Genomic DNA, 21,181 nt, shown 5'->3' with positions numbered 1-21,181 from the left:
GAATGAAGTTTTATTCAGGGAGACCCGTGCCCTCCTGAGTCATATTCACATCCCACTTTGCAAGGCAGTACTCATTGAGTATTCTGACCAGGTTGTTCATTTGCTTCAACGATTAGCCCAGTAATCATTAAAATAAACTGGGCTTTATTTTACTGAGGAGCTATTTTGCCCACTTCATTCAAAAATGCTCATTAGTTGAACTGCATGCTTGATTGTTATGATACTGTGCTTTTTGTGAGGCATAGGGAAGATCCTAGGGTAGACAGCACATTCAGTTTTCATGACTGAGAAGTTCAAGATGATTTCTGACAAAAGCCAGTTAAAAGCCATCTTTTCTTTTTTTGAAGAGATACTCAAGCTAACATTACAAATATTTACTAAAAAATCAGACTCAATAAAGATAACTATAATCATCTATACAACACACACGCAGCCCTTATTAAAGTATACTTTGTAGAAAAGCTTCTTGTTTGGGTCATTTCAATATTAAACGAACACTTTATAGATTTTAGATGAGTTCTAGGAATCTTTACTAAATCTTTACTGAAAAATGGAGTTTACTTACAAGGTAAATTGAGGCTTCTTTTGAGCAAAGATGTTCAGTTCAAACATTATACCTAAATGAATAGGTTTACCTTTCCTGGCCCTAGAGGGCTAAATTCTTATGTCACAATAACCAAAGGGTACATCAATTGAGATTTAATACACGTTCATGGTAGCATTTTCACCGATGAGCCTCTGTGAAGACTTCTTTTAGGGCTAGCATCCGGGCTGCTCAAAATATATTCCCTGGAAGAAGTATTTCCAAAGTGCTGCCATTCCTGGTAGAGGACTACCTGGCGAGTCAATTTATTAAAAATAAATAGTGCTCAAATCACAACCCTCTTCCCCTCCACCTCGTTCTCCTTCTCTATCTCTCTGTCTCTGTCTGTCTCTTTCTGCCTGAATTTTTTTTTAAAGATTTCATTTATTTGAGAGAGAGAGCAGAGCGAGAGAGAGAGCACATGAGCGGGGGGGGTGGGGGTGGGGGGCAGAGGCAGAGGGAAAAGCAGGCTGCCCGCTGAGCAGGGAGCCAGATGCAGGGCTCAAACCCAGGACCCTGGGATCATGACCTGAGCAGAAGGCCGACGCTTAACCGACTGAGCCACCCAGCTTCCCCTAAGTAAATATTTTTAAATTTTAGTAATAAAATTTTAAATAATTAAAGTACAGTAACATTGTTTAAAAATATTTTTAAAGGTACATAGTGACAAGTGTCTCATTTGTGTTTCTTGTCTACCTTGTGCCCATCTCCCAATATATACATGTTTATTTGTTTTTTAAGAATACACAAAGGTACCCTCTTATTGCAGGTTTTATTTTGCATCATTTCTCTTTAAATTGCAAATATGCATGTGCATGTATTATATAGACTTACACATGCGCATATACCATACACATAATCTGTGTAGGTTATCTACTGCCACACTACAAAGCACCTCAAGACACAGTAGCTTAAGACAAAACCAATGTATTATTTCTTGGCATCCTGTGGGTTTGGAATTTGGGCAGAGCTCTTCTGAGCAGTACTTCTGCTACAGGGTGTCAACTAGAGTCGTTCATTTAGCTGCATTCAGCTACTGATGAAGCTGAGGTGGAAGGTCTAAGAAAGTTTCGTTTATATATCTGGCACTGCAACATGTAGTGTTGCATATACTCCTCCATGTAGCTTCTCTTTCCAAGTGAGGTGGGCTTCCTTGCAACACGGTGGTCTAAGAGTAGTTGGACTTCTTACATGGTAGCTGGCTCCCTAGCATGAATGTGCTAAGAGGTAAAGGTGAAAGCCCTAGGGTTCAAAACTCTTATGTGATACCAGTGGGTCATATTTGAGACTTAATATTTTTTCATGATTGTGTTTCCATTGGTGAGACTAGTTTAAGATTACTCTTAGGGCTCAAATCTTAAGACTTAGCCATGCAATTTAGAGTCACTCCTACCACATTCCACTGGACAAAACAAGTCCCCAAGTCACCCCAGATTCAAGGGGGAGGGAAATAGATTCTATCTTTCAGTGGGATGAATGGCAAAGAATTTGCAGCCATCTTTAACTGACCACAGTATCTGTTTCATTTTATACATGTTTTAAAGTCCACAGACACCAGCCAATCAGTGATTGAAGATGCCTGCTAATACACCATGAAAAATTTGATTCCAATTTTCAAAAAAATTATGAAGTTACTGAGAAATATTGATGTAAGATGCAGTGCTTTTAGAAATAAAAAAAGTTTTCTTATTTTAAAAAATAAACCTTCATCACAACCTCATAGGTTTGCTGAAAGTCTACAGTTTTGTAACACGATGTGTCGTTAATTAAAAAAACAAAACAAAACAAACCTCACCAAAGTATTTTTAATCACTTGGACATATCTTGACTGCCAATTTGTGGAGAGGCTAGTTTCTCTATGCATGCTTTGACATATACATTAAACCTTCTGTTACTATTCTCTTGAGAATCTAATTCCCATCAAACTTGTGACATAACCTATAACTATCACCAGCTTCTTTGTGGGGGTTTACGATCTTTGTGATATACGCCTTCTGAAATATACGTGTGTAGGCTTATGGTAAAATTAATAAAACTGAAATTAAAACTGACAGCTCTGAAATGATATGCTACCCTTAGCATATGGAATAACTACCGTGAACACTTATGGGGTTTGTTGCAAGATTATAGACAGTTACCCAATAGGGGATAACTTCTGAACTGTGTTGCTAAATCTCATTTGACAGGTTTTGGATTTGGTATAATTTTTCTATAGCATCTTAGTGTTGGGTGAGCAATATGTTAGCTATGATTCAGATGACATTTTATGCCTAAGCTCCTCAGTCTTTCTCCTTCACATCTTCCCTCTCTCCCCTGTCACACCCTCCTCTTTCTTCCCCTCCTTCTTTATACACTCAGTCTTATCTAAATATTTTAGCAGTTCGTTCATGGCTAGGGGATTCTTTATGAAATATGATAATAAAAAACCCTTTTGTCTGGCTGCAAGTCTGAGTGTACACATCTGCAAATCTGAGCATACATATCAGAGTATTATCTACCTGTCTACCTGCCTATTGATTTACTATGTTTATACTCATTTTTTCTGTTATGGTAGGAATTCAAGTTGCAAGGATTTAGTCCTATACACTGTGTTAGGTGATCCAGTCTTTTATAAAATCTATCTTGGCCCCACTTCATGTGTGTATATGTGTACACACAAACACACACATACACACACACACTTTTTTCTTTAATGGGGATATTTATTTCTTTTTCTGGTGAATGAAGGGCTGCTGTCCAGATTTTGACTTTATTAAAAAAAATAGCACTATTCCTGTAAAAGAAAGACTTATGCAGTTTGGGGAAAAATAATTAAGAATTGGTTGCTATAATAGCGAAGAGATACTCATGTATTGTAATTCTGTTAACACTTCAGGGTTCTATATACTGGAAGCTGTGAGCGATTATTAGAAGGTGAAACTAGGAAATGGGGCCAGAGGGAATTTGAGGGGCTTTTAAATGTACTCTTCCTCCTCTATCCGAGTTTTACCTTGGAAACACAGAAATTATATAAACATGCTTTAAACAAAGTAAACAAAAAAAAAACACATATTAAGAAATTTACTGTGGTTCTGAGTAGGGATATGGCTCCCCATTTAAACTCATGGGCCTTTCTAAGATTTGTCAGAAATAAGGTAGGCTCTTGCTTCTGACATAGTTTAGACTGGGTTGCCTTTAACAACTTTTTAGTAACTCTGCAGTTATATATGCCTTCCTCCTTTGATGTGAAACTTTTACAAATAATAAGATGCAACACCCATGCTGTTGACGCTCTTGGTTTTCTACTCCACATCCAATTCACTCTGCTTTTGTGGCAACAGAGATTCAATGAGCCCTATTAGATGTTCATGTCTCAAGACTTTCTTTCACTTAAGAGCGAGCTTGATTTTGAACAATGAGTTTTGTAAGCAGATAGCCACTGGAAGAGTCTTGGGAAAATTTTCCTTTTTTACAGAAGGGATGGTGCCACTCTCCCACCACTTCTCCCATCTTCTTGCCGCCTTGAATGAAGTTGTGATGGTTAACGTGGAGCAGCCATACTGTGACCACATGAAAGAAGTTAGTATATTTAAGCGTCCTTGGCCCTGACAATGTACAACTGCTCTGCACCCATGTTAGCAACTGTCTTCTTCCATGATTTATTACAAGCTAAAAAAAGTAACTTTCTACTTGTTTCAATGATCATGTTAAGTTTTTTGTTGCTATCAGCCAATTCTAACTACTTTAAATGGTAAATAGATGTAAAAGGCTCATTTGTGGATATTAAATTTGTAATTTTAATGTCAATTTTTCTGTTGTTATTGTTGTTTTACCTGTATTTTTCTCTTTACTTACCCCCAATTCAAATGCATCCCAGGTTCTGTGCTTTGATGCCTAGGGATGCTTGCAGTATAATTTCTGGGTGTTTTCTTCAAAAGCTTATATCCGCTGAAGAGTTTAGAGCTGGAGGCAGGGGTACGCTTCAATCTAAAAAAAAAGTCCTTGGCTTGGGGGATTCCAGAGGGGTCTGCAGGTCTAGTGAACCCTAGGGACTAAGGGTTGTGTAGAGCATTTGGTGCCCACTCCCTATGACCAGAGGTGGCAAAAGAGGCCTCTGTAGGGCTTTTCAGACCAGTCCATGTAGGCAAACAGTGCACACACACCTTCTCTATGCCCTTGATCTACAGTAACAAGAAGGTGTTCTGATGAGACTTGATATCACCCTGACAACTAGAGTAGTAGCAGGACCTAAGGCTCCTCTACTCCTTAGAGCCACAAAATTTTGTGGGAGTTCTGTCATCCTTCTTACTCTTGGGGGATAATTCTGAATTAGGAAGAGGGTGCAGGGCCAAGACCCCCTTTTAGAAATATTGGCTAATTTTATATTGTGAATCATAATTCCCATATGAAAAGTACATAGAACATAAATATACAGCTCAGCAAATTCTCACAAAGTGAATACCCATGTCACTCCTTCTAGCTCAAGACATAAAACATGGCCAGTCCCCAAAACCCTCTTCATGGGCCCTCTCAGTAACCATTTTATCATTCTTCCCCAAAGAGGATCCTGATTTTTCAATAAAGTTTTTCTTGCTTTTATTTATAGCTTTATATAGCTTTTTTTTTTTTTACTACTTAAGTATGAATTACTAAGCACTAGCTTTGTCTACTTTTTAATTTTACATAAATGGAATCATACATTTTTTTGGTTTGTGGGTTTTTTTCACTCAAAATTATTTTGTTTGTGAAGTGTATACATGTTATTGTGTGTAGTTGCATTTTGTTACTTTTCTACTGTTATATAGTATTTTATTATATAAAAACACAATTTATTTAGTTGTTGTATTGCTGACGGGAATTTGAATTATTTTCAGTTTTTAGAATAAGAATTCAGATGATTTTAGCAAAAGCCATCCAGGTTCAAAATTAATACACAGCGCCGCCCCCCCAGATCTCTCCCCACCCCCACTGTACTTCGACCCCCACCAATTTCCATATTAGTTACTTGATCTATAGTTGAACCTCTGTCATAGAAAGAGTTAATTGCAGTGTCTTCAAGAGATCTTTCCTATTTGGTCATCATGGATTGATTCAGGAAGCTACTTGGTCTCAAGTTTCTCCAATGAGTGCCTTCCTGGGAATTTTGGATTAGAACAGAAGGAGAGTGTATGTTCTGAGTTGCTAGAATATAACCTGTAAATCTAGGAGCTATTGGTAGCCATGTTTTCCAAGTGGACAGGAGAAAAAATTAAAAACATCTGCAGAGGAAGAAAAGAATGAAGCAGATGCCCAGAGGGGCACAACTATAAGACTGTAAAGAATCCTGATGATCAAATTCCTGGTTTCAGTTTGTTCTGAAGCTTTTACTTCCTTATAATAAATGTTCCAGTGGCCTAGGAGAGTTTGAGTGAGCTTCTGTTACATGGAAATACAGTAGTCCTAATATTACAGATATTTTTACCTATCTAATTTAGAGACTATTCATAACTATTTCTTAAATAATGATATTTTTCAATAATTTTATATTTGAGCATCCAAGTATCTGCTACTTGATACTAACGTGTTGAATGACTTTGGACAAGTAAAAGAACCTCTCTGTGACTTAGTTTGTCATCAGTAACATACGGAGGTTTGGACAATAAAATCTCTAAGATTTACTTTGTACCTAACACAAAATTATTCTATCAGAGTGCCAGTAGGCAAACTTATTATTTGCACTTGACTTTTCAAAGGAAGCAGTGGGGAGTCTGGTGATAATTTATTCTAAAAAATTTTGAAACCAAAATATTTCAGAACTCTTCTACTTCCTAGTAAATGGTGCATTCTACATTAGAATATTTTCTGATGCATAGCAGGCACTCAGAAAATATTTGTCAAATGAAACAAAGAATGAATGACTATCCACTTGAGATATTTTATATCCCAAGATCTAGAACATTAAGCACATATTTTAATGATGTCAGTTCCCATTCAACCCTTCCCATAAATCCCTAGTCTTTACAAAGACCAAATGCAACCTTTCAAGTATGTGGGTTTCTGTAGCTGGGTGATTCAGTACTGAAGGGGTTAATGAAGAATCGGATGCCTCCATAGGATTCTGTGAAGCACAAAAAGTACAGTGCCAACAAAATCCCCTGAAGAGTAAACAAAACTTGGAACTGTTGCAAACAATAAATTGTCAATACCTTATAGAAGCAATGGATAATGAAAACTTATCATGCCTATAGTTAGTATCCTCTTTAAAAGAATTTACAGAGTCTATGAAATTAAATTCTGTGCACAGTTCTCTTAATTTGTCCTTAATTAAACAATACTCCATAAATGGTGCATTCAGTGACCAAATGTTCAGAGACAGCAAAATGGTGGGTCCCAAGCCATTAGGAATGAAATAAAGGCAGTCCCTGGAGAGTCTGCAAGAATCTGGTCTCTCTAAGTGACAACTGATGGTTTAGGGAAGATAATTAACTTTGCAATTACAAACTGCAGCTTTCACCAATGCTGTTTTCCCCCAGTATAATCTTTTAAATGTTGGATTATTTCCTATAATCGTGAAATAGTTTGCTTGGAAAAGAGAAAAGCAAACAAATACCCCACTTTAGGCTGCTGAGTTCATCAGGAATTAAATCCTTATTGATTAATTTAATGGGTATTGTTTTTTATTTCTAATGTTAGATCAATATCCATTTAATGTGTGATGCTAAGCTGATTCACAACACTAAAATTTCAGCAGTAAATTCGTACAATTAGCAAAACAATATTTAGATTTCACGCAAAACCAGAAAAGATAGCTCTTTTCTTTTTTATCAGAAAAGAAACATGAAATTACTGTTTAAAACATTAAGAGCTAAAACTTTTAAAGAACCCTTATTCTGCTTTAGATTTAATAACTTTATGCCATTTTTTTTCTGCTTAAGTGATTCTCTGAAAATCTCATTACTTTATTTATTATGGATATTTAAATGAGTTTCATACCAGAATAATCCAGTTTTTCTCTGCCTCCCCCCAAAAATTCAGTCTACCCTAACTGTACCTGGCCAACATTTCTTCATGTCAGCTGACACTATCCATTAAGCAAATGTTAATGTCAAATAAGAATTGCTTTTCTTTTTCCTTTAAAAATGTGATTGCTGGAAAGACACCTTTATCGTGTCTATGTAGACAAAAATTTTGAACTGTAAAAATATGGACTAATTTTAGATCCAAATACCCATCTTCTTCTCAGCACTCTTCATCAGATGACAACACCCCCTCTACTTTGCTCCATTTTCTGATTATTTGTGTTTCTAAATAGAAACTAAATAAACACTAAATGCCTTAGTGTGCGTGCTCAAATGGTTCCTACCATTCACAACATATACACAGGACAATAGTCTTTGAAAGTTGACTCACTCATGCAAATACCAAATTGCATTTTGTTAACACTATATTGATAAAGGTAAAGAATTAGAAGGCATCTGAGAGATACACTGGTTTTGATATGATGCCTCAAAAAGTCAGAAAAAAATTTGTTGGACCATGTCCATGTTATTAGGCTTTTTCATAAGGTACCTAGGTTTAATCAGAGACTCTCATGTTGTTAAATAATCTTTATATGTTTTCTGAGCTTAAGCAGGTTCACCCTCCCCCTTCCTTCCCTTCTTTCCTTCCTTTCCTCTTTTATTCACTCATCAAATATTTATTGAATTCATACTCCATACTAGTACTGAGTCAGAATCTACGGGTTCAGAAATATACAAAATACATACAAGGAAGTCACCATTAATGAAAGCTGAAGTTCTTTGCTTATGGATGACATGTATATATAGTCACTGGGGTCTTAACTAAATATGGAGAAATGGGCTGCTTTTCTTCCCAGAGGCCTAGTTTCTACACTGTCAGAAAGCCCAGACAACTTTCCATATTCAACTCCATTTCCATATCCACTTAGCAAAATTTCTATCTTTCCCTAAGGAAAAGAGCAATGAATACAAATTATCCATCAGTCCACCTGACAAAAGTCCATATTCATCATGAGGTTGTGCCTGTGCCCATCCAAACAGCCTCCAAATTACAAGGATGCTCCCTTTCCAATGCCTTTACCCTGTTTCATACTATTTGCACCTTTAAATTTTACCTGGCTTTGGCCACAGAACTGAACTGCTGTCCTCATGGCATCTGCACATCTCCTGGGCTCCCTGAGACCATCTCCCACTTGCCCTCTCGGTGACTTCTCATTCCTCCTGGTCCTATTTCCTCGACCCACTTCTTATTTTGCATCATCTCATCTTCCACTGAGGTCTTCTCTTCTAGGCCTCTTATTTGATCACACAGTTTGCATTCACTCTCCCAGCTCTGACCTTCTGACAAATGCCTTCAGAACTTGAGAATTTCCCACAGTGTAGCCCCATCCTGCCTCTGGATCTGATGGGATTTCTAGCTGAGACTGACCCACATCTCCATGAGTGTGGGAAAGAGATGAAGGAGCACATTCAACTGTTAACCCCTAGTCCGACCTTGTATTGCCTCCTTTTTGGATAATTATAGAAGTTTCATAATTGGTTTCTCTGTATTTATTCTCCCAACATTCAGGTTTATTATCTACCATCTCAAGATGAATATATCTATGGCCCTATTCTGATTATATTTTCTCCAACTCTAAATCATGCCATAAACCTTGTGCTTTATTCACTGCACAGCACTACGTTCCTTGTGGTAGGGAGTGCACAATATGCAGCCTTGTATTTCCCCGACAACTACCACAGGACCTTGGTAGAGTATTCAAAGTGTATCCACTGGATGCTAATTCCACTAAATATCCATGTGCATTTTGCATGGACAATTTTCCATAAATAAATATGGGAACCACCAGTTTAACAAAACTTAAATAGGTTTCTTGGCTGCAGGACTTCACGGAGCCTTAAATATGCTAATGTACTGGTAATACTCCAACAGGAAGTTAACGGATATGGTACTTGACCAGGAACACCCTTTTTTTTTTTTGGCCCCCTAGAGCACCTTGAATAGTTAGTGCTAGTGCTCTGTGGGGCACCCATTCAGCAAAATACTGTTCAACAAAATAAAGTTTTAAGTAATTAGAGAGCAATTAAAAGGCTTCCATGATTTAGTCCTCATTTCCCTTCTACAAATTTATCCTTTTTACCCTCTACAAATTTCTTGTTACTAACCTTATATTCTAGGCAAAAAGGCCATTTACTATTCCAACATAGCCTATGCTTTGCTAAACATCTGAGTTTTTTCCTCCTACTCTCTTACCTAACCTTCTCCAGTTAAAATTTTACCCATAATTTAAGATGGGTAAGATTAAAAATGTCTTTTTGTCCATAAAGTTTTGGTTTATTACTTAAGTAAATTTGACTTCCCTGTGTTCTCAAATTATATGCTCCCATTTTTATGGCATATATCTCAATCTATTGGATATTGTGGCTAATGGTGGACACATTTCCATTACTAGTTTACAAATTCGCACCATGAACTAGCCGCTCTTCTAGGCATTTTATTCATTAATTCATTCAGTCATTCATCCATGTATACCCCCCACTTTCTCTGCTCCAGCCATCCATCATATTATTGAGTATCAAAGCATGTTTTGGAGCCAAGTATGGGACTACAACAGTAAACAAGGTAGAAAAAGCACATTCCCTTATACAGTATATATCCTAGTGGAGGAACATAGGTCATAAACATGTGAAAAAGAAATAAATAAGACTGTTTGGAGAGAGGTAAGTGATATGTAGCAACTGAAACACAATAATGGTATAGAGAATAACAGTGAGGATTAGGATTATTATATTAAGTTAGAATGGCCAGGGCATTTTGCATATGCTAGCTCACTTAATCCTCAAAATAATACTTTGAATTACTTAGTGCTATTCCCAATTTACATATGAGCAAATTGAAACTGAGTGAAGTTCCACAGGTTCACCAAGGTCATTTAGATCATAAGCATTAGAACAAGGCTATCAAATATAATTGTACAGGTTGCACATTGCAAAACCCCAAAGAGCATCATGTAAATGGTGCCTCTACCTTTCAGGATTTGATAGAGAAACAGAACCACTAACAGTGATGTAGAATAAGGGATTTATGGTAGAGATTAGGTCTTACATAATTGTGAGAGCTGAGAAAGAGTCTATGGGAAGTTGGTGGCTCTAGAGTGGGATGAAAGTAATTGTAGGTGACCAGGGCTACAAGTGCTAAGACAATATTATATAAAGTGGGGGAAAGCAAGAACAAACTGAAAGACCCAAGGAAAAATAGATACCACAGGGACATATTGGAACCCATATCTGTGTCTTGCTGCCCCCAACCCCAGTGAAGTGGGCAATGTGCCGCGGGAGCCAGCGCCTTTCACCTTGTGGCTATACTTAGACCTGGCCTAGGTCTCAGAGAAGCTGAAGTGGAGCTACGGGCTGGCTTTGGCCCATGCCTCAGAGGTGAGCCATGAGATCGGTGATAATATGCACAAGCTACTACACTGCATGTTGCCCTACAGGGGCTTAGAGTCTAATGGCTGCTGCTTCCATCTTGCATAAATTTCTCTTGGGACCCACCCTGACCAGAATCGTACAAGGAACAGAATTCTTAGACATGTAGCTCCAGCTGAGCAAAGATGATACAGTGGCCCTGAATTTTACAACGCAAAGCCTGGGAAGCCATACAAAGCATCCCTTGTAACAGAGACAGGCTTTCGCCTAGACTTTGGGACTCCAAAAGTTTCATGCTTTTGATTACACAGTATTATCTCCTTAATATAAGACACAGTATGTCTCATATTCATATACTCACAATACGTACCACAGAAAGTAGGTGCTTACTAAATATGTAGTAAAAAAATAATTCACATGGTACCGTATAGGCCTCACCTGAAAGTGAATCTAGAGAAAAATTCTTACATTCTCCCAAATGACTTTGTATCAAAGCACACAGGCTGGAAAAAAATGGAATGATCCCTTTGTCACTGAAACACTTTGCTTTTAGGAGAGCAAGATTAAGGGTCGTGTTTCAAAACGTAAGCATTTGTACTCTGGCATTGCTAGACCAGCATCGCCTGGGAATGTGTTAGAAATGAACATTTTCAAGTTTCTCCCCAGACCCACGGCCTCAGAAATTCCAGGGGTGGAGCCTACCAATCTGTGTGAACAGGCCTTCCGGGTAATTCTGACGCACACTCAAGTTTGAGGATCACTGATCTAGAAATGCTGAATTCCTGAGCTACTGAATACAAGGAGAAGCTGAAGTAGGTCCCATTAGGTGAATCTGCGCCTTTGGTGAGTAAAAGAAATGATACATGGAACCACTGAGCTGCAACTTTAGGTAATTCAGAAGAGCTAGGCAGAAGCAGAACAAGTAGAAAGCAATATGAGGAACAAGTATGTCAGACAGATGCAGATAAGAAACAGTCACCCAGACGCAATGTAGGAGATTTCTCCAGTGGTATCTGAATTTACCTTTTCCACCCAGGCTTTTGGCAGGTGGGTAGCTGATTTCCTGTTGGGCCAGCTCTGGGTAAACTGATGAGTTGTATCATGGACCCTGTTAATCAGGCAATTTGATGTAAATGATCATGAAAGGGTGACACAACCGCATTTCGGTTCTCTAGCTTGGGTGTGGTCATGTCTCTCCTTAAGAAAGTCCTTGTTTATCTAAAGTCAGTCAGTCCCTGTAAAAACAACTATTTAAAAAGTCTAGAGATAACATGAGTCTGATTAGGCCTAGGATTTTCGACTACCCCACCTTCTCTGCCTCCAGCTACTTCTTAACCCAGTCATGATCTCACTTGCTCCAGACTCCTGCTTCATTTCCTCATAACAGCCACGCGCTTATCTCCCCAACTCAATGTATGATATTACGTTAGGATAATATTCTGAAATGCTAATCGCTGTGGGGGGCTTTTCTCACCCTTTATTTCCTCCTTGTTCCTTTGCTCCTGTGATCAAAGCTGAAGACCTAACTCTCTTTGGCTTTTCTGTTCCACCCTGCTAAGACTTGAGGGGACTTGAGCAGATGGGTCAACAGCTGAAGGAAGAGAACTCCACAACAGACCAGATGTCTTCGTAAAAAACACAGCGCGGAAGGAGATCTCCCCTTGGCTGAAGGTTAGAAATTCAAAAGGGAAGAGAGGAAAAAGATGGGACAGACCTTCCACATGGCTTGACAGTGAGAAGGATTTCAGAAAGAAAATGATTTATCAGGTATGTCTAGGTGTGTGGGAGCAGAGGAAGCTTCACTGAAGGATTTCAGGGCCTCAAACCACAAGTAGGGAAAACAGAGTTTCCAGGACCGTGGAAGCCATGGCAGTATCTCTGTGGACAAATGACTCATGACTAGTTCCACAGCATTCCCTCCAAACACCTTGTCACTGTAAAATTCCAAAAGTAGAACATGGAAAATGGCTACAGTTCAATTTCCCTCTAAACCTATGAAATGACCTCATTTATGGAAAAGAGAGTAATATTTCTTGCACAACTAAGCATACAGAATGAAGTTAATGCTTCCTAAAGCTGTACCTTTTTTCTCTCTAGGATTATGTTTTTTCATTTACTTTATTTGGACAAACAATGTATTATATAGGGAAGACCTATGGTCCTGAAATGAATTTAAACACCACTGGCTTTTAAAGGTCAATTGCCAGGGGCAGGGGAGAGGGCAGATTTAAACAAATTCTAGATGTAGTCATTTTAATTGGGCATATGAATTCCACTTGAAGGGTTGGATTTCATTGTTACTAATGGTGCCCCTACAGTATCTGGCTTGATAGTTTGTTCCTCTTAACCTAGTAGGAGAGTCAGACTGGTATATATCATTGTTTATATAAAATACAATAAAGTATGATTTCCTAGATAAATAGAATTAAATCCAACACACCGAAAGATAGAGGAGGGTGGAGACTGGGGATGTATCAGTCAGGGTCCTAATACAAATTAGATATATTCTATTATAAAAGAATAATTCTATAAGGATTTTTTTTTTAACAAACATGTGGATGTAAGGGAGCATAGGCAAAGAGCTCTCATCCAGGATTTAGTACAAGCTGAGCTATTATCCTCCATGGTCCAAAGGGGAGGAAAGGGTCCTGGGATCTGAAAGCAAACTGTGTAGTCAGAGTCCTTGAGAAAAACAATAGACTTCATTTGAGAGACAAAACCAAAAGCAAGTTCACAACAAAGATCTAGGGAGATACATCCCCAGATCTTACCCTCTTGCCTGTTTCCTATCTCCACCTGGAGGGCCCCACAGCCTGAAGTCACAGGACTTGAGGGCCTAGCTGACATAGTCTATGAACTCAGCCTTTCCAGGCAGACGGCAGAAGGGAAAAGTGACCATGGATCTAGAGGGCAAACAGACAATAAGGTGAGCTAGAAATGGTGTCTCTGAGATGACGCCTTCACTATATTTTGAAGAATCCATGGTTTTCTAGGCACATAATGGAAGGAATTTACTTAGGTTTCCTTTACAAGTTGGTTTTATGTTGATAAAATGTTAAATTCTGGCATTTTTTGAGCATGTTTCCACCTATTAGAATAGGAAGGATGTAAGGGCCATGTCAGAGCATTTTCACCCAGGGACACTGAATTTCATATGATAATCCATATATTAATAGCATGTCCCCTGTCACCACCATGTTGAAGTCCTAACCCCCGGTTATTTGTAAATGTGACCTTATTTGGAAAGTTGGTCTTGGCAGGGGATCAAGTTAAGATGAGGTTATTAGGGTAGGTCTTAATCCAATATAACTGTGTCCCTAAAAAGAGGTGGGGGGGAGTTAGGACAGAGACAGACAAACATACAGGGAGAACATCATGGAAAGATGAAGGCAGAGATCAGAGTGATGCATCTACAAGCTAAGGAATGCTAAACGTTACCAGGAAACCAGAAGCTAGTCAAGAGGCAAAGAAGAGAAGGAATCAGTTCTGTCAATGCCCTGATCTTGGACTCCTGGCCTCTAGAACTGTGAGCAATAAACTTCTACTGTTTAAGCTGCCCAGTTTGTGGTGTTCTGTTATGGCAGCCCTTGCAAACTAATACACATGTAACCCCAGTATATCCTCCATAATTTTTTTGTCTGCTACAAAACACATATGCCAATGGCAAGAAATGTCCTGCTCGTGTTTACCCAAAACTTAATATAAATGATCAGGGCATCTGTGGTTTTTAGTAAGATTTTATTTCCCAACAGAGGCAAATTTATCATGAAACCAATGGCACTTAAGCTTTAAGGTGCCCCAATTACATGCACCCCTTCTAAGTCCCAGTACCTAATTTTATACTCTAAATTTGAATTCTTTTTCTTAAAGAGGGTACCCCACTTTATAAAAATGTTGGACTCCACAAAATCTGAATCCACTCTTTATCTCAACTTTTGTTATAACAGCCAACTTCAGGTAGTTACTCACACAGCTGGATATGATACCTTTATATCCTAAATCACTGCTAATATTCTTTGTTCTTATAAGCAACTACCATTAAAAATAAACCCAAAGGAAGGAATAACAAACAAAAAAGAACAAATAACTTTGAGAGTCCTTGAGCATAGAGTGTTTTAGGTCCAGCAGGATTCCAAAATGAGGACAAGAAGTCTTCTCTATTCTGCACCAAATGGTGATTTTTATATGTTATTTATTTATTTATTTATGTTGCATGAGGGTTCCTGTTGCAGGTGAATTACTTCAGGGAGAAAGCCTATTTCTGACACTCCTTGTCTATCACTATTTTTTCCAGGTTTCAAAACCTCAATTGCTTTGGAGAGAAGATGGAATAAAATTATAATTACATTCATTAGCATATCTAGATGGAAGCATCCTGCCCTACTGTATGTACTCATTAAGAATGATTGTCAACAGATTCCAGAATCTGCCTCATTAATCAGGTGGTGGAATCATACAGGATGGTGGGAGGAGCCTAGGCGCTATGACCTGACCTGGTCATGACTCTAGAGCTTTCTGTATCTTTAATTGATATACGCCCTCTACAACATGGGCCCTATCCCATCTGTCATTCAAATAACCTTCTTCAGGCTCCACAAGTATGTACTCAAACTTACAATACTTAAACATTTTAAGAAGAAGAAAAGCAGACATCTCTCAAATATCTCCACCTGGAGTTAGGCGAGGTAGCTGAGGTGCTGCTGATATCATCTCAGAAAAAGAAAACCCATTTGTTTTCTCCATTGTCTTGGACAGCAACATCCTGGCATTTTTCCAGGTCATGTTGACTAATGAGAAGTTGTAGAGTTCATGTACCACTTGATATTTTGTTTTGCATGACTGCCTCATGTTACAGTGGACCACTTATCCCTTCATGCTCCCATATGGAGGGGGCTCTACTTAAGAAACACTCTCGGCTCCTCTCCACTCTCTTACTCATTCTTACCCCGGGGAAGAACTCATGTGATTTGTGATTTTGGGAGAAGGAATTGGGAGTTTTTGGAGCAGTGCCTTTTTTCTTCTTTTTTGAATCCACTTGTCTATAGAATCTACTTGTCTGTCTGCTCTCTGCCATGCAATCAGTATCCCTGGGGCAAAGAGGCCTGATGTTCTTTAGCTATACCTATGAGTAGGTGTGTAAGTCTGTTTTGGATCTCCAAAAAAAAAAAAAAAGAAAGAAAGAAAGAAAAAGGTTGCCAACGCTTCTTCCTCTTCCTGTACATGCTTGCTTTTTCTCTCATCAACAAATGAAATCTGTTTACCCACCTCTTAAATCCAGGCTGGCCTTCTGATTTATTTATGCCAATAGAATGCAGTGGAAGCGATGCTCTATGTGTTTTAGGCTTAGTCCTTGAAAGGCCTGGTAGCTTCCATGTCCTCTCTCCTGGAATCTGGTTAGCATGTTTTATGGAAGTCCAGCCTGCCTTGCTGGAGAGAGAGGCGGTGTGGAAAGGAAGCACCACATGAATTAAGGAGCCAAGTAGAGGGGGATCAGAGTACCACAGCCAACTCCCAGTACCTAAGGGTTCAAACATGTGAGAGAGCTCTCTTGAACCATCCAGCCCAACCTCCCTGCCAACTGAATGCACCCATGAGTCATCCCAAAAAATACCACATGGAACCGAAAAACCATTTAGTCAACCCATAGGATCACCCAAAGTAATCAGTCATTATTTTAACACACTAAGTTTTAGGGTTTGTTACATAGCAATAGATAATTCATCTTTTTTTGGTAATTTTCTGTAGTTTCAGGGTTGAAGACTTAGCAAAACCATATGGACACAGACTTAAATCATGTTCTCCAAATAGCCTTGGCAATAATTAAGATATTTTAATTTCCATCTTTCTGCTCTTGAGTCTGTTTATCAATTGAGTCCAAACTCTGGAAAGGAAGAAAACAGTACTATGTATTGACTGGCTAAGACTCCACAACTGGAAAGAAAGCACCTTTTTAATCGAGCTAAAAACCTGTATATGTTCCAAGAGTCAGCTGAAATGTCACCTCCAAAACCTCTTACTTGATTCCAATCCATCTTCTCTGTATTTTCCCAGAGTATTACTTTATCACAGCATATATTTGCATTGTGTCTTCCACATTACTCTACACTCATAGAAATCAGTTTATGTCTTATTTGAATTTACATTACCACACTCAGAAACAGGCCCAACACAAAGTTATGTTTAGTAAATGCCTTTTAAATGTAACATTTGAGAAACTTTATCTGTGTTTGCTTCAATAAATAGCATAAAATGTCTTCAGTCCCCCACTTTTTTCTAAATATTTTTTATTTCAATACTTTGTCCACAGTTTGGTGATGTGGAAAGAACAATAACTTTTTACCAAGATGGAGCTAGATTTCAAACTTAATCTCTGCTACTTTTTGCTTATATGGCTTTGAGCAACCACTTTCTATTTTTGAGATTTAATCTCCTCATAAGATTGGAATGACTATTGACAGAATTTTAGTAATAAATTTTTTAACAGTTTGATTTAGATATAATTCATATATCATGCAATTCATCCATTTAAAGTACACAGTCACCACAATCTAATTTTTTAAAGATTTATTTATTTATTTATTTGAGAGAGAGAGGGAATGAGGGGAGGAGCAAAGGAAGAGGGAGAGAGAAACTCTAAGCAGACTCCACCAGGGCTCGATTTCATGACCCTGAGATCACGACCTGAGACAAAACCAAGAGTTGGACACTTAGCTGACTGCACCCCCCCCAGGCGCCCCACCACAATTTAATTTTGAAATACTCTCATCATCTTTCCAAAGATGCCCAATACCTACTAACAGTCACTCCCTGTTTCCCTCTTCCCCTAATTCTGACCAAGCACTAATCTGTATTCTGTCTCTATAGAATTGTCTATTCTGGATATTTCATAAAAATGGGATCATACAATATGTAATCTTTTATGACCATGTTCTTCCACTGCCATGATATTTTCAAGGTTCATCCAAGTTGTAGTATGTATTGTACTTCATTCCTTTTTACAAACAATATTTTATTGTATGAATTTACCACATTTTTGTTGTCCATTTATTATTTGACTGACATTTGGATTGTTTCTACTTTTTGATTATAATGCTACTATGAATATTTGTATACAAGCATTTGTATTTGTATACAAGATTTTTGTGTGGACATTGTGTCTTCATTCCTCATAGATATATACCATGGAGTGGAGCTGCAATGTACGAGTGTTCTAATTTCTCCACATTCTTGTCAACGCTTATAATTGTCTACCTTTTTTATTTAGTCTGACTAGTATACATGAAGTGGTATCTCATGGTGACCTTGATCTATATTACTTTAAAGAATAATGATGTTTAGGATCTCTTACCATGCTTGTTTATCATTTGCCTTCCTTGAAGAAATGTCTATCCATATTCATTGTCTATTTTTAAGTTGCTTTTTTATTGTTCAGTTTTAGGATCTTTTTTTATATATTCTGGAGACAATGATCTGATCAGGTAGATGACTTGCAAATATTTCTTCCCATTCTGTGTGGTATCTTTGCACTTTCTTGATGCCCCCACCCTTTCTTTTAAGATTTTATTCATTTATTTGACAAAGAGAGAGAGAGAGCACAAGTAGACAGAGTGGCAGGCAGAGGGAAAGGAGAAGCAGGCTCCCCACCGAGCAGGGAGCCCGATACGGGTCTCGATCCCCAGATGCCAGGATCATGACCTGAGCCGAAGGAATGACTGAGGCACCCAGGCACCCCTCTTGATGCCCTTTGAGACACAAAAAATTTTATTTTGATGAGTCTAATTTATTGATATTTCCTCTAAACTTGCATCTATGGTATTATGTCTAAGAAAGATTTGCCTAACCCAAGATTATAAAAATTTATTCCTGTTTTTTTTTACTAAGATTTGTATGGTTTTAGCTTTTACATTTATAACTATAATTCATTTTGAGTTAATTTTGTGTATGGTGTGAGGAAAGGGTCCAACTTCATTCTATTGCATATGGATATCCAGTTGTTCCAGTACCATTTGTTACAAAGATTAGTCTTTTTCTATTGAATTATCTTAGCACCCTCATAGAAAATCAATTCATCATATATGTAAAAGTTTATTTCTAGACTCTCAATTCTGTTTCATTACCAGAATTGATTTCAAATTTGCACTTATGTAGCTCTGGTGAAATATAGAAATTTTGTTCCTATAAAGCTCTCCTTCCCTATTTTTATTTTATTTTGTTTTATTATATTCTCTATATTTATATTAACCTCTTATTTACCTTTTCTGGTTCTCTTTATTTATTCCTATGGATTTTAATTATTATCTGAAGTTATTTTCTTGCTCCAATACAGCTACGTTCCTGCCTACCTCCTTTGAACTGTCATCAAATATGTTACATTTCTATATGTTATAGGCCCCAAGATATAATTATATACATATCATTTTATGCTACATAATTATCTTTACTGTCACTTTTTGGTTTTTTATGTGTATTCAAATTACTGTTTCAAGTCACTTCCTTTCAGCTTGAAGAATTTTCTTTAGTATTTCTTGTAAGGCAAATATTCTTGCAGTAAATTTTCTCAGTTTTTGTTTATCTTGGAACGTCTATTTCATCTTTACTTTTGAAAGATAGTTTTGCTGGATATAAGATTCTCAGTTGACTTTGTTTTTGGCTTTTAGCAAGCTAAATTGCATTTTGGTATTCATTGTTTTTGATGAGAAGTCATCTGTTATTCTTTGGGCTTCACTTATACATGATGAATCTTTTTTCTCTTACTGTTTTCAAGATTTTGTCCTTGTCTTTGTCTTTCAACATTTTAACTATGATGTGTCTGGGTGTGGATTTCTTTCAATTTATCCAACTTAAAATTTTTTGAGCTTCTTTGATGTGAAGATTAATTATTTTCATCAAATGTGGAAAGACTTCCTCCTTTATTTCCTCAAATATGTTTGTTGCTCATTTTTCTCCTTTCCTACTGGTACTCCTATTAGGTTTATGTTAGTGTTCTTAAAATTATCATATATCTCTGGGGCTTTATTAATTTTTCTTTATTCTTTTTGCCTCTATGTTCTTCAGATTGTATATTCTATATTGATCTGCCTTCAGGTTCTCTAATTCTCTCTTGTGCTAGCTCTATTCTATTAGTGAACTCCTCTAAAGAATTTTCCATTTTATTTATTTCATTTTATTTATTTGACTTTTTGACTTCAGAATTTCCATTTGGCTATTTAAAAAAAATCTATGATATTTTCTATTTGATGAGGCAATATCATCTCATCAAAGTGTGATGAGACATTTACCTTTCTTTAATTATTGAAGTATAGTATTCTTTAGTTCTTGAAACATATTTATAATGGCTAATTTGATGTTTTGTTAAATCTGACATCTGGTCCCTGTCAGAGACAATTTTTGTTGCCTGCTTTTCTTTCCTGTGTATTGGTCATATTTTCATGCTTATTTGTATGTATATACATTACATGTATATAAGACATACTTATATGTCTTATAAGTCTTATAATTTTTTATTATGAGAAAATGATAACCTTTTTATTATGTACACATTTTAAATAGTATATTGTAGGTACTTTGGTTATTAATTTCCCAACCCTAGAAGTTGTTATTGTTGCTTGCTTGATCCTTTGTTGATTTGTTTAGTAACTTGACTGAATTGAGTCTTTGAAGTTTGTTTCCCCCACAGTGTGTAACCCTATGTGTTGCTCCTCACAGGACGCAACATGTACACAGTCACCCTGACTTTCTCCTTCCCTCTGCCCACTCCCAGGAAGACAATGGTCGACAATGATCTTATCGAGGTTCTCTTTATTTTTTTCTTGGCCTGATTTCCCTGTTAAGTTTCTGGTTGGCTTGGCTGTATTGATACCAACCCAGTTGTGAGTCTTCACTAATTGCTGGCTGATTGGCCTATTATTTTTAACAATGACTGAGGGTATAAGTTACTACATTGTCTGATCCAATTAAGCATGGGTTTCTTTTCAGGGAAAGGCTTTGAGGCCTGTGTCTGAAGTTTGCTCTGACCCCTGAAGATAGCTATCTTTCCCTGGTTCTCTGTTAAACTTCTGCTGTTTTGCTTATTGCTATCAAAGAGCTACTAGACTCCTTTTAATTGTTCATCACCAAAATCTTCATTGTTTTTGATAGTGCCCTTAGGTTTGAACATCTCTATGTTGTGTTCCAAATAAAATCAGTCTCCTGACAG

This window comes from Zalophus californianus, chromosome 1 (genome assembly GCF_009762305.2).
Source record: "Zalophus californianus isolate mZalCal1 chromosome 1, mZalCal1.pri.v2, whole genome shotgun sequence".
NCBI lineage: Eukaryota > Metazoa > Chordata > Mammalia > Carnivora > Otariidae > Zalophus > Zalophus californianus.
The sequence above is the reverse complement of the archived record's forward strand: the minus strand, read 5'-3'. Positions refer to the sequence as shown.